The sequence below is a fragment of the Chiloscyllium punctatum genome, chromosome 5 (assembly GCF_047496795.1).
Source record: "Chiloscyllium punctatum isolate Juve2018m chromosome 5, sChiPun1.3, whole genome shotgun sequence".
NCBI lineage: Eukaryota > Metazoa > Chordata > Chondrichthyes > Orectolobiformes > Hemiscylliidae > Chiloscyllium > Chiloscyllium punctatum.
Genome location: NC_092743.1, coordinates 100,238,918 through 100,252,699, shown reverse-complemented (window position 1 = coordinate 100,252,699; position 13,782 = coordinate 100,238,918).

Sequence of the window (13,782 nt, the reverse complement as noted above, 5' to 3'; positions counted from 1 at the left end):
GTAACTTGCCTTCCTGTTCTTGCCACCAAAGTGGATAACCATACATTTATCCACATTAAACTGCATCTGCCATGCATCTGACCACTGACCTAACCTGTCCATGTCACCCTGTAATCTCCTAACATCCTTCTCACACTTCACCCTGCCACCCAGCTTAGTATCATCAGCATATTTGCTAATGTTGTTACTAATACCATCTTCTTTATCATCAATATATATTGTAAAAAGCTGCGGTCCCAGCACTGATCCCTGTGGTACCCCACTGGTCACTGCCTGCCATTCCGAAATGGAGCTGTTTATCACTACTCTTTGTTTCCTGTCAGCCAACCAACTTTCAATCCAAGTTAGTACTTTGCCCCTAATGTCATGCGCCCTAATTTTGCTCACTAACCTCCTATGTGGGACTTTATCTTCTTCTGTGTTGTAAACATTTAACATTCACAACCAACCTTCACTCATACCAACAATAAAACAGCCACAGCAGTGTGTATCACTTCCAAGATGCACTGCAGTAGCTCACCAAACTTCCTTCAACAGCACCTTCCAAATCCACTCTCTCAAATACCCAGAAGGGCAAAGGCAACTGATGTACAGGAATGCCACCTGCGCGAGCCCCTCTCCAAGTCACAAACCATTCTGAATAGGAACTATATCTCCTTCACTGCAACTTATCAAATTCCTGGAATTCCCTTCCTAACCACCTCATGGTTACTTACTCCACGTGGTCTACAGTTACTTCACGAAGTGGTTCTCCAGCACTTGCAGAATGAACACTAAATGCTAGCCTGGCCAGCAATGGCCACATCCATTAAATACTACGTTTTCAAAATTTATCCTATGCTTGTAATAAACAGAGGGCAGAAGTCAATACAATATTCATATCATAACAAAGAGGCACAAAAGAACCTGCCCTTACTCATCTCTATCTTTGGCTCAAATTGTTTCAAGAATCCTTCTTGCTTTCCAAGCCATTAAGGGAGTTACCGGAACTTTGAGTGGAAAATATCACTTTGCTATATAAATTTGACTTCCAATTTAAGAGTAAATGTGGATGAATTTTAAAATCTTTGCTGATGTAATATAGGGAAGCTGGTAGGCCTAGTTTGCAGTGGGGAATTCCTTCTACAAAATGCAAGTAAGCTGGAAGATTCTACCTCAACAGAATTCTTAACAGTTTAAACCAGTCGTCTGCCTCCATTCAACAGGCAGCTAGTCAGCATTGGAAACTACCCTGACAGTGGGACTGAGTAAGGGAGTGTTTCCCCACTATATTCTGCCCAATACCTTCCCTCTCAATCTCCACATCATCTCCTGACTCACCATCACAGAGCCTGTAAAATCTTGCCCATTACCTCTGTTTTTGATTAACTCAGCACTAGCTGAATGCCTAGGCAAAGAATCTCTGAAATATCAGTGAATCATTAAAGAGACTTAATATATGACAGAGTTTGTTCTGACACAGATTTTACCACATGTATCTTTTATTGGCAGAGCTTGAAACATTCCTTCATTTGATTAGCTGGAAACAAAGTGACATCCAAATGTTCTTCAAGGGGTGTGCCCTGACATCCCCACTACAGAAGTTTGTGATCTCTGTGGTTCAGCTTTTCTAATCATTTCTTAATTTTTCAAGCTCACACAGCTGAGTAGTAATCCCTGTGAGGAGCCAATAACTTTCTTGACAAGCAATTCCAAACATATCATCATCATTGGCAGTCTGTCTCAGACAAGGACGACTCTCTTCCACTCTCAGGGTGAGTCCGTATATGGCTGTACAGACTTATGGGCTACCACAGGCTCTGTTACACTTGGGGCAAAAGGTGGTCATGGGAACGGGAGCAGTGGTGCGCTCCTTTCACTGTTATCGGCTGGCTTCCACATTTTCCCGACAGCCAGTGTTAAGCACTCAATGCCTTCCCAGATGCTTCACTTCCACTTTAGATGCTCTTGGGCCAATGATTCCCAGGTGTCTGTTGAAATGTGACATTTCGCCAGTAAGCCCTTGAAGGTATCACTGAGGTACTCCCTCTGTCCACCTGAGGTTCGCCTGCCTTTTCGAAGCTGGGAGTGGAGCATCTGCTTGTATAGTGGCCAAGAAACACCAATACTGTGACTGCTGAAGAGCTACAAGTGCAGCAAGTGTAAAGTAGTAAGATACATCTCAATCATTATAAATGGGTGAGTTTGAATGTCATGTACATCTGTACGCCCCCATGTAACTCTTAACCTTCCTTAATCCATTTTTGGAAGGAATATCTATTTGCTCACATTTATTTAGTAATTGAAATGGTTATATTAAATCATTTAGCTTTGCTGGTGTTTTGTCCACAATTGCCCTGTAATCAGCTGTGGACCGTTGACAATCTTTGCACAATGAGTTACTAAATCTTTCCCAGGGCTCAGAGCAATTTCTATCATCCATTCCCAATCCCCAGCATGGGGGAATGATTTCTCTGCTGTCTATATTTAGTAGCAATGATAAGAATGCCTTCTTCCTTAATATCCCTAATTCTGGTCCTTCATTTAGGCCATTTGGCCCATTGTGTCCACACTGACCGATAAGTATCCCACCCAGAAACCCACCCTATCCCTGAATTTCCCATGGCCAATCCACCCAACCCTGGACATGATGAGCAATTTAGCGTGGCCAAGCCACCTAACCTGCACATCTTTAGATTCTGGGAGAAAACCAGAGGACCCAGAGGAATCCCATGGAGGCATGGGGAGAATGTGCAATCTCCACACTGTACCTGAGGATGGAATCGAACGCAGGTCTTTGCTGCTGTGAGGCAACAGTGCTAACCACTGAGCCATTATGCCACCCTAAAAACCAGAAGGTAGTGTGTTCAAGTTCCACTGTAGATCTTTGAGTATGAGAACCTAGGCTGACATTCCAGCACAGTGCTGTCCGAATGAGGCACTAACCAAGCCCCACCAACCCTCTCAGGTAGATATAAAAAATCTCATGGTACTATTTCAAAGAAAAGCAGAGGATACTTCCCAGTGTCCTAGTCAATATTTACCTTGGAACCAAAATTTTTTTTTTAATTATCTAGTTACTATCACATTGCTTTTCGTGGCAGCTTGCTGTGTGTACATTGTTCACCATGTTTCCTATATTACAACACTGACTTCAAGACTGCTTAATTAGCAGTAAAGCACATTGGGAATCCTGAGATTATGAAAGTTCTGTACAAATGCAAATTATTCCCTCCCTCTATTGTTTTGCCAGAAGGAGTGAGGACTGCAAATGCTGGAGATTGGAGTTGAGAGTGTGGTGCTGGAAAAGCACAGCAGGTGCAGGCATGAATGCCCTTCAGATGCTGCCTAACCTGTGCTTTTCCAGCACCACATTCTCGACTCTATTGTTTTGTTACCTCATTGGCATTAATGTACCTTCTGATGGGATGTTTGTTCTTGGTCACAAATGGCACCCCAAATGAGATAATCTATCTGCCTTTTATCTGTTTCCTTAAATTTATGCTCATGGGTCATATACTTCAATCTGATTAAGAAATTGTCAATGGACTCACCTGGTTCATACTGCACGCTTTGAAATTTGACTCAGTCAACCCAGTAGGAAAATTCTGTTGAAGATATATGCTGAACTTCTCAATAATCTTTTGGAGTTCTGATAAAGAGTCACCATACTTGAAATGTTAACTTTGCTTTCTTCCCACAGATGTTGCCAGACCTGCTGAGGTTTGCTAGCTATTTCTGTTTTTGTTTCTGATCTTTGCCATCTGCAATTCTTTTTATTCTCAATAATCTAGTTTGGACTCTGGCCTAGCATCAGCTTGAGCACTGTTATCAATTCTGGGAGTGCTCGTGGGTGGATATGAAGGTAATGGAGAGAGTATGGAAAAAGATTGATGAGAATGATTCCAGGGATGAGGAATTATAGTGATGCAGATAGATTGGAAAAGTTAGGGTTGCTTTCATTGGAGAATCAAAGAGGAGCTTTGATACAGCTATTCTGGTTATCCTTGATGGGAGAAACAGTTCCCACAATGAAAAGATTGAGAGCAGGAGGGCACAGAGTTAAATTAGTTGGAAAAAGGTGCAAAAGCAACATCAGGTAAAAAGGACCCACAGTGAGTGATTAAGGTCTGTGATGAACTGTCTAAGAGTGTAGTTGAGATAAGTTCAGTTGAAACATTCACGAGGAAATTAAACTGTTATCAGTAAAGGAAGAATGTCAAGGAATATATGGAGGAGATGGGAGAATGACAGGAAGTGGGTTGATCACTGGGAGACCTGTTACAGACTTGTTGGGCCAAATGGCCTCCTGTTGCACTGTAAGAATTCAAAGTTCTGTGATGTTCCTTTGGGGTGATGAGTAGAATAGCAGTCACTTGAAAATGTTACAATCCAGGAGTGAATTATTGGATAAAATACTTTGATGATGTGACAGGAGCTGCTACATAAACACAAGTATTTATTTTCTTTATCATCTAGCACCCATTTCAATAATTTATCATCAAGTCCTCAATAAATGTTAGACATGTCAAAATTGCAGCTTTCACTGGCAAAGTGAAGCAAACAGATCTTTTATAAAATTGCAAATGATCCAAAGGAATTATAAATACTTGGAGGCAGAAAATGGGTAGTGTTTAATAAAATTAGTGTAGTAAAAAAAATCTTCCATCAATTGTCCATTCTCCTCAATGTGTTCCTCAGGATCTCACTGACTTAAATGTTAGGCAATAGCTCTCATCAGCACGTCTGAAAAAAATTATAGTCAGTAAATAGGATTTCTTTTATCTGAAATTTGTATTGAACAGCAGGGTATCAGATAATTATTTTCATGGTCTGTCAACTTTGTGAACCAAAATTCATTAGACTAATGACTTACCAACAGCAAATCAAAAAACATCAGCACCACTTGATTTGTTTAAAAAAAAACTTTTCAGTTTGAACTCAAGAATGCATGTGAGTTATTTCCTCATCTGAGTGACAGTTCCGGGCTTCATGATGTTTCAGGCCATTATGTCAACAATTGATGTTTACCTTCAAGTGTCTTTAATTTAGGAGATCATTCAATACTCATTGAATATCAACAACTGCATTTGTATAGCATTTTTAAGGTAGTAAACATCTCGTAGCCTCTTCAAAATGGATTGATCAAACCAGATTTGATATCAAGCCACACATCAAGGTATTAGCCCAAAATGCTGACCAAATGATCCAAGGAGGTTTAAGGAGTGCCTTAAAGGTGATGGAGGAATTGGCAAGAAGGAGGGGTTTAGGGAGAAAAACAATATTTTTGCCCCTTTTCAAAACCTCAGATCCATAATTGTGATTTTCTAATTCCCATCGTATCTGTTTTCTTTGTGCTAAATTATATTAAATGGCTGTGCATTTAAATCAGATTTAATTTTTTTTTAACAGATCCTTTACTCATCAAATATACCACTCAAGGAGTTCAGTAAACGATTTTATGTTGCATAACTGTGCAATTAATACAGTTGCGTGTTTAGTTTTTTGAAGAGCTGGCCCACACTTTGTAATTGGTCTGTTTTAAGCTCACATCCACACTTGGATCTTGTAAATATTTAGCAATTCAATGTGCTCACTTTAAAAATAGTGAAAACACACAAATGTTGGACAGCATTTAACCATGTCTTGTACAGCCATACCAGCCAGCAGAATTTTAAGAGTGCAGACAAAAATGAGTGATAATCCATTAAAATTTTGTTCATGTGTAGCAAGTTGATGTCCAACCATTTAACAAGCCTCTAATCTTTAAACACAAGACTCTATATTCATTGAACAAAAGTATAAATAAGAAGAATTTTAAGGATATAGAACCTAATAAATGGAAGCATGAGAAGACATTATGATTCTGCCTCACTATTCAATATGATTGTGGTTGGTCTTCAACTTCAACTCTGTTTTCATACCCACTCCTCGTATGCCTTTATACTCTGAGGAATAGAAAATCTGTCTATCCCAACATTAAATATGTGATTGGTAGAACCAACATGGACTTAAAGAAGGAAATCATGTTTGGCAAACCTGAAAGAGGTTTTTGATTATGTTATTCACAGAGTTGATGAAAGGGAACCAGTAAATGTGGTATATTTGTATTTTTGGACAGTTTTTCATATACTCCCATGCAGGAGGTTAGGAAGCAAAATTAAAGCGTATAGAATTGACAGTAATATATTAGCAAGGATTGGGGTTGGTTAACATGTAATAAGCTGAAATGGGTCATTCTGATGTTGGTAAGCTGTGACCAGTGCTCTGTTACATGGATCAGTGTTTGGGTCGCAGCTATTCACAGTCTACATCAATGATTTCGATGTGAGGACCAATTGTAATATTCCAAGTTCACAGATAATACAAAACATGTTGGGAATATGAGTTGTGAACAGGATACAAAGAAGTTTCAAGATGGCACAGACAGGATGAGTGAGTGAGGAATAGCATAGTGGATGGATATGTCCAAGGAAATCCATTTAGGTTTGAGGAAAAAAGATACGGAATATTTCTTAAATGGCAAGTGATTGAAAAGTGTTAGTGTCCAAAGGCATCGAGGTGGTCCTTGTTCATAAGTCACTGAAAGTCAGCATGCAGGTGCAGCAAACAAGTCAGAAGACAAATGGTATGTTAGCTTTCAGTGAACCTTCCTCACAGGACCTGAAATGTTAACTCTGATTTCTCTTCATGGATGTTGCCAGACCTGCTGAACTTTCACAGCAACTTCTGTTTTTGTTTCTGATTTACAGCATCTGCAGTTCCTTTGTTTTTTTTTAAGCAGATAGGATTACATTGGTGTAGTGATAACTTGGTAAGAGGATCAGCAGTAGTGAAATGGCACATGGGATATTGATATCACAAAAGGTAGACCATTAAGTTTACCAAAAGACAGGATGTCAGATTCTCTGCTTCCTTCATGTTGGTGCATAAGTGAGAGACCAGGATTTTGAACTGAATGGAAGCCTCATGCTACCCAACTCATTACATGCCCAGTTCAATTTCCAGCAGCAGAAGCCATGACAAAAGAAACAAAAGTAGACAAATGCTACATTTAACTATTAAATTGAAGGTATACTTGCCCTAATAAAGTCACTATAGTCCTACATTCATACTAGAGACGGAGATGACTGTGAGTTTAAACTGAAGGTCACACTATTGGCATCACTCTGCAAAGCAAACCAGCTGTCCAGCCAACTGAGCAAAATGACACCTAATATGTCCAAATAGCTCATTCAGGGCATCCCAATTTACACAGAGCCAAAAACAAACAGGTATCAATGCTGCTAGATGACAGGAAGTATACTCAAGTTTGTCATCATTATCACGGTATTGTTGTATGTGTATTTCAACACTTGTGTAATTTTTAAAAAGATTTCCATTTGTTTCTTTTTATTTCAAATGTGTTGAGGGTTTCTGCCTCTATCACCTTTTCAGATAGGGAGTTCCTCATTTCCACCGCCATCTAGTGAAAAATTTCTCTTGAAATCCCCTCATACATTTAGCATTACTTTAACTGTATGGCCCTATTTACCTCTCTGCTAATGGAAATAATTCTTTCTTATCCACCCCAGTTAGACCCCTCATAATTTTACACACCTCTGTTAATTCTATTCAGTTCTTCAGCATTCAGCCGATACAATGTTACTTCAGAATGAAAAATTAAGCTTGGCTTCCATGATGTAAGACTGGTAGAAGAGGGATTCAGTTTTGTTTTGCTTAGGACAGGAATTCAGTTTGCAAAGTCTGCTGCTCAAACAATTTGGAAGGAATGTTGTGTCAGGGTTTATGCTGGACTCTGTGATCTGCTAATAACATAGCATGCATCATCACAGGAAGTGAGGCAATGTTACATGTCCTTGCTCACTCTTACAAGATGAAATCACAGAAAGATGTAGTTACTGTCAAATGTGTTTCTTAAGTAAAGTTAATGTTTTCCTTACATAACAGATTATGTGAATATTCTTTAGCAGCATGAGACTGAGAACGTTACAGAAGTGACAATGGCAGGAAAGCTCAGTCGACCTGCCAAGACTGGAAAAATAGGCGTGGCAATTTCAGACAAATTGTAATTTGCATTTCAGAACTTCTGCACTTGACCAATATTCCAACACAAATCTATGGATTGCCACGTGCACTAGATACAAATTTCTCAAATGCAGCTACCATGTTACTGGAGCCTGCTGGGGTCATTATCTTCCCTCATATGGTGTGTCATGGTTAAGCATTTTCCTTTTGCATCAAATGTCTCATACATCTGTTATTGTCGTCTTGCAGGATCTGGTTGACGAAGGCAGAAAAGGAAATGTTGGAGTCAGAACTCTGAAATTAATCCCTGACCACACTGGACAAAATAGATCACAATTGAAGAAACACCTGGTGAAAGATGGCAGATTAGCAGACCTCAGAGGAAAGTGATAAGGAAGTTAATGGCCACCAGTTCCTCTTGAACAATAATGATGTGAGAAATAATGCAGCCACATTGTGAGATCATACAGACACCAGCAAAATATCTTTTGAGTTTAAGAAAAATTCATGTACATTATATTTGTAGCTATTTTGAGGATATTACCAAAGAAGTAGGAAACAACATGCAAGGTTTATATTTATGTAATATTTTTCATGACTACTGGATAGCATAAAGCACTTCAAAGCCAATTAAGTACATTAATTCTTGTACTTTAGAAAATGCAGTAACCAATTTGCTCACAGAAAACTCACAAGCAGCAATATAGTAATTGCAGATAATCTACGTTTATAATATTGATGGGGATAACACCTCTGCTCCTTTTTGAAAGAGTGTCATGAGATCTCTTTCATCTAACTGAACAGGTAGATGAGGGCCTAGACTAATACCTCATAAAAGTCAACATTATCTGGCAGTAAGACACTCCACTGAGTGGCAGTCTTTACTTCTGTGCTCAAGTACTTCTGGGAATTGAAACCGGAATCTTGTTGCTGAAAGACAGAAGTGGTGCCAAAAATGTACTGCTGAGTCAGTAAATCATGTGTCCTTCATCTTATACCAAATAATCTTATAACCAGACATGGCTTTGCCAGTGCAAAGGAATTGGGAAAAGTCTTTCAAAGGATTACAAAATTTTGAACATTGAATCAAAGTTGCTGCATTTTGATAATATTGCACTGGAACCTGGTCCCATCCTCAAAGCTAGTTGTACACCATGCACCCACATGGTTGAAATAATTACCTTGGTCCGATTTTGTTTACTGTGCCAGTTTACACCCATTCAAAGAAGGCTTCTTAAGCTGTCCACTTTAAGCACATTGCTCTTGTGGGCAAGTTTTAAAATTGTAAAAATTATTTTATTTACTGAGTAACTGATCAGTATGGATTTAGTGAAATAGTAAATTATTCTGGATGGTTTTGTTCTTAATTTTTGTGTTTTTAAGAGATTTAAAATTGGATTATCAGCTGATGGAAGCCTAGACATTCATTAAAATGCTTATTTTTTGGTGTTCAACAGATTCTAAGTTATATTATTCAAATTGCACCAGATTTCCACTTTGAATAGGGTTAGGGTTAGGATTAGTAAGTATTTCTAACCAAAAGTAGATCAGTTATGCTCCATAACTGCACAATTTTGTGCACAATTCATAGTTATTGAAGAGAGCCAGTACAAACACAATGGGGTGAATGGCTTCCTTTTTTACTGTAGCCATTCTTATATTCTGAGTTTCTGATTTCAAAAATGAGTTTTGGAAGAAAGTTGAACTTTGAAAAAACAATTTGAACTTAATTTGGAGCTGGCACCAAAAGCAGAAACAGTCCCTTTGATCCAAAATTGTTTCTCTTATTAAACTTTTGAAAAAGGACAGCGCATTTCATGCAGCTTTGTGTTCAAGTTTCAGATGGAAATAAAATAAGAAGTCTAGTTGTGCAAGATGCAAGGAAAATTATACAGGTTAAAATTAATCAAGTTGGATCTTTGATGAATTCCTCGAAGAGGGGGGAATGGAGATTTGCCAGAATGGTAATGGAGGAGGGACTTCAGTTCTGTGGAGAAACTAACAAAACTGTGTTTGTTCTGCATTGAGCAAATGAGGGCTTTGTGAGATGTAATAGATTGTGAGGAGTTGTGACAGAGAAAGGAAGAAAACTGCTTCTGCTAGCGTGTGGATGGCAATGGAATCAAATTTGAGGTAGTTGGAAAAAAAATGAGTTTTAGTTTTATATAGCAAGTTGTGATCTGGAGTACACTGCCTTAAGGGGTAATGAAAGCAGATTCAGTATTTATTTTCAAAAGGGAATTGGATGTATACTTGAAAAGGAGAAGGCTTCAGGGACAAGAAGAATGGCAAGGGGATAATTGGTTAGCACTGTCAAACTGGCACAGGCACATGGACTGAATGGTCACCTTTCCTGCTGTTTGATTCTTTGAAAGACACGTAGATCCTATAGACTCGCATGACCTACAGGAACTTGCACCACAATAAGACGGATTGGCAACAGGGTTTTGCTTGACAGTCCTGTATTCCAATTCTATTAGAGCTTCTCTAGCAATCAATGAAGGGTCTTGCATTTGTGTGATATTAATACTCGAGATGTGAGTTTTCCAGAAGCTCTTGTTCGTTTTATTTAGCCATAACATCATGAGTTGCCTGACAGATATTAAACCTCTAATCTACTTAAATTCTGCCAATAACACACTCTCATAAATATTTTCTTCACAAGGTTTATCTGTTGCAGTAAATAATCTGTCAGAATGCCCTCATTTTATATCATTCAGTAAGCCTGTCATGGCTGAGGCTAGGCTTATCTCGATGAGCAGCTTAGTCAATCATGTTGGAATCAGAATAGGGATTATAATGCTTGTAATACACTGCCTAAAATTAAAAGCATTTTCCTTGTAGAACACAGGTGCTTTCTATAGACTTTAATGTTTCCTTGTTAATAAGACACAGTCCAAATATAATGTCATGCAGATTTTTCATCTAGGAAACTATGGATTAGGTAGACTTGACTATTGTACCTTTTTTTTAGAGAAGACTACATGTCATTAGTTATTTCTGGTTTTGAAATTTCTGTTCATTGGTTACTTTTGCAATGTCACACTTGAAAGTGGAATTGTAACCATGGCTGTGATTTTGACAGGGAAGGTAATTTCAGGTGGCTCCACAACAGCAGCCTTTATTTTAAGCCAGTTCCCCAAAGATAATCCCACATCTCTGTTTCTCTCCTATCTATTTGTTCCAATTTGACTGAAAAATTCCAGCTCAAGACTAGGCAGTCCCAGCAGGCGATCAAAACACAGACTTTAAAAGCCCTCATCAGAGGAACATTTCTCCACAATGTTATAAAGTTTGAATTGATAAACTGCATGAACAGAGAGAATTATAGGTGCCTGAGTGATTAGACAAGTGCTTTTTTCATCAATCCATCAATCCATTTTTTTCCTACATAAATGATGCATGTACAACATACCTTTGGAAAATAGCGACAAGAGATGTTAGAATATCAAAGTAAGAAGAAGAAAAGCAGCTGACATTTCTTTTGGTATTCAAAAATAACAAGAATGTTTTTTAAATTATAAATTCAACTCAGTTCAAACAAATGCTAAGTATAGAATAAACCATACTCAGATTTGTTGTAAATATATCTCTCTCAGGGGGGAGTTCATCTGTTATTTTGTTCACTTCCTTTGCATTTATACACCAGCTTTGAGTAGTAAAACTATTTAATTTCATACCCAAGCTGAGAATAACTCTCCTATTCAATGAGCCTCACTTTTGTTAATCAGCTTTTTATATGATACTTTGTCAGATGTTTTCTTAAAGTTCAGAAAGCAACATCCCTTATTAGCCTTCTCAGTTAGTTTTGATGACGAGAGTAGGATGAAATTAACTACCTCCCTTTTTAACCTCCTATTGGTCAGTTGCAACAATTTTTAAAAATTCATTTTTAGAATGACATTATCTCAGTTCAATTAAAACATAGTTCATTAGGAAATGAAGGAGCATGTTATCAAGCGTTACTTGAGTGAAAGGAAGATGCATCCTGCTGACCCCAAGAAAAATAATAAAATGCAAAATCATGCACACAGACACAAGCACCAGTGATAACTATAAAATGGAAAGTATTTAGTACAAGCAGTGCAAATAAATGTTATGTAATTTACAAAGCCCTCAGCGATCTTGTGTTAGATTCTTAAATTGAGAACCCAGTTGTTTAATAGTTGACGTGTATCCTTAGCAGTAGCAGAATATTTCAATATCTCTCAGTGAATGATTGTTCTCCCAAATTATTTTTTTCACTGGTTACAGTTTTCTGAGGTAATGAGAGAAACAGACAGAGAGAAAGTTCTAGCTTTTCTCAGAATTTCATTTTTCCTTTTGTCTGCTCTGTTGTTCAAAAGCAGTTGTTGACATAGTTCACTTTATATTCCAAAGTTTAGTTCCATTGTCTTTCCAAGCTGGCTAAACAGCATGTGAGTCATTTATCTTCCAATATTTGAAAAGATCATACAAGTGGAAATGCAGCAAAAGATGTGAATTTCAAGACACTGACTTGGTTGCCTTGTTTCAATGTCTTTAGACAAATATCATCATTTCAGTATGCTTAGCTTTGTTTTATTTCACATAGGTGTCTTAAGGCTTGCTTCAACCTATGGTCAAGTTGCCACTGAAACCAATTTAGATCTGTGTTTCTTCCTTTTTAAAAAACATTTTTGCTCATAAATGGTGTCAGTTGTAACAATCAGATGATACGGTTAAAATTCACTCATCCATATTTCCTACTATCATAATACCTTTCATCAAAGAAATTAAACTAGACTATTCAAACCAGATCTTCCTTTTAAAATCCATACTGTTTATCCCTTACATTCCTTATATAAGGGCTTATTAATTTTTCCCCAGTTTTGTTTTGTTTCTAAAATCTTACCCACTGCGTAGTTACTAAAAATGCCTTTGCACTTTTTCTTACTGCAAGATATCACATTCTTTACTTTCCAATCATCTGGCATGTCCTTTGTATTTGGTGACGATTGGAAACCTATGACAAGTCCCTCCACAGTCTCCAGAAGTTATACAGGACATTAGAACACAAGCCTTTATCAGTTAAGGCATAGATTATAAGGGCATGGAGGTTATGTTGAAGCTGTACAGGACTTTGGTTAGATGATAGTTGGAGTACTGTGCACAGTTCTGGTCTATGCTCAATAGAAAGGTTGTGATTGCTTTGGAGGGAATACATAAAAGATTGACCAAGAATTTGCCTTGGGGGCAGCTGTTTAACTATGAAAGAGGCTGGATGAACTCAGGTTCTTTTTTTTGGAGGAGAAAGGATTGACGAAGGACCTGATAGAGATGTATCAGATTATGAGCGGCATGGACAGGTGAATATAAAACATCTTCATGAAAGGATCAATGACAAGGGGCATAATTTTAAAGTTTAGAAGGGATTTGAGAAAAATGTTTTTCACCCTGGGCGTGATGGGGTCTGTAATGCACTGCCTTGGAGGGTGGTTGCAGAAGGAAACCTCAGAACCTTTAAAATGTACTTGGAGGAACACTTGAGATGTCAAGGCGATGGGCCTAGTGCTAGAAAGTGGGGCTAATGAAGATTTAGTGCAGCTTTATTGACAGAGATTTGATGGGCTGAGGGGTCTCTTCTTAACTGTATGACTCTATGATTCCCTAAGCAACCTGGAATGCAAGCTTTTCAGCCCAGTGGCTCAGGTTAGTGATCTTGCTTTCCACAAGAATTGCTGAGTCTGTTTCAACATTATTGGTCTTTATTTCAGCATCCACCTTATTTGTAATAAGTGTATATGTAACATTATT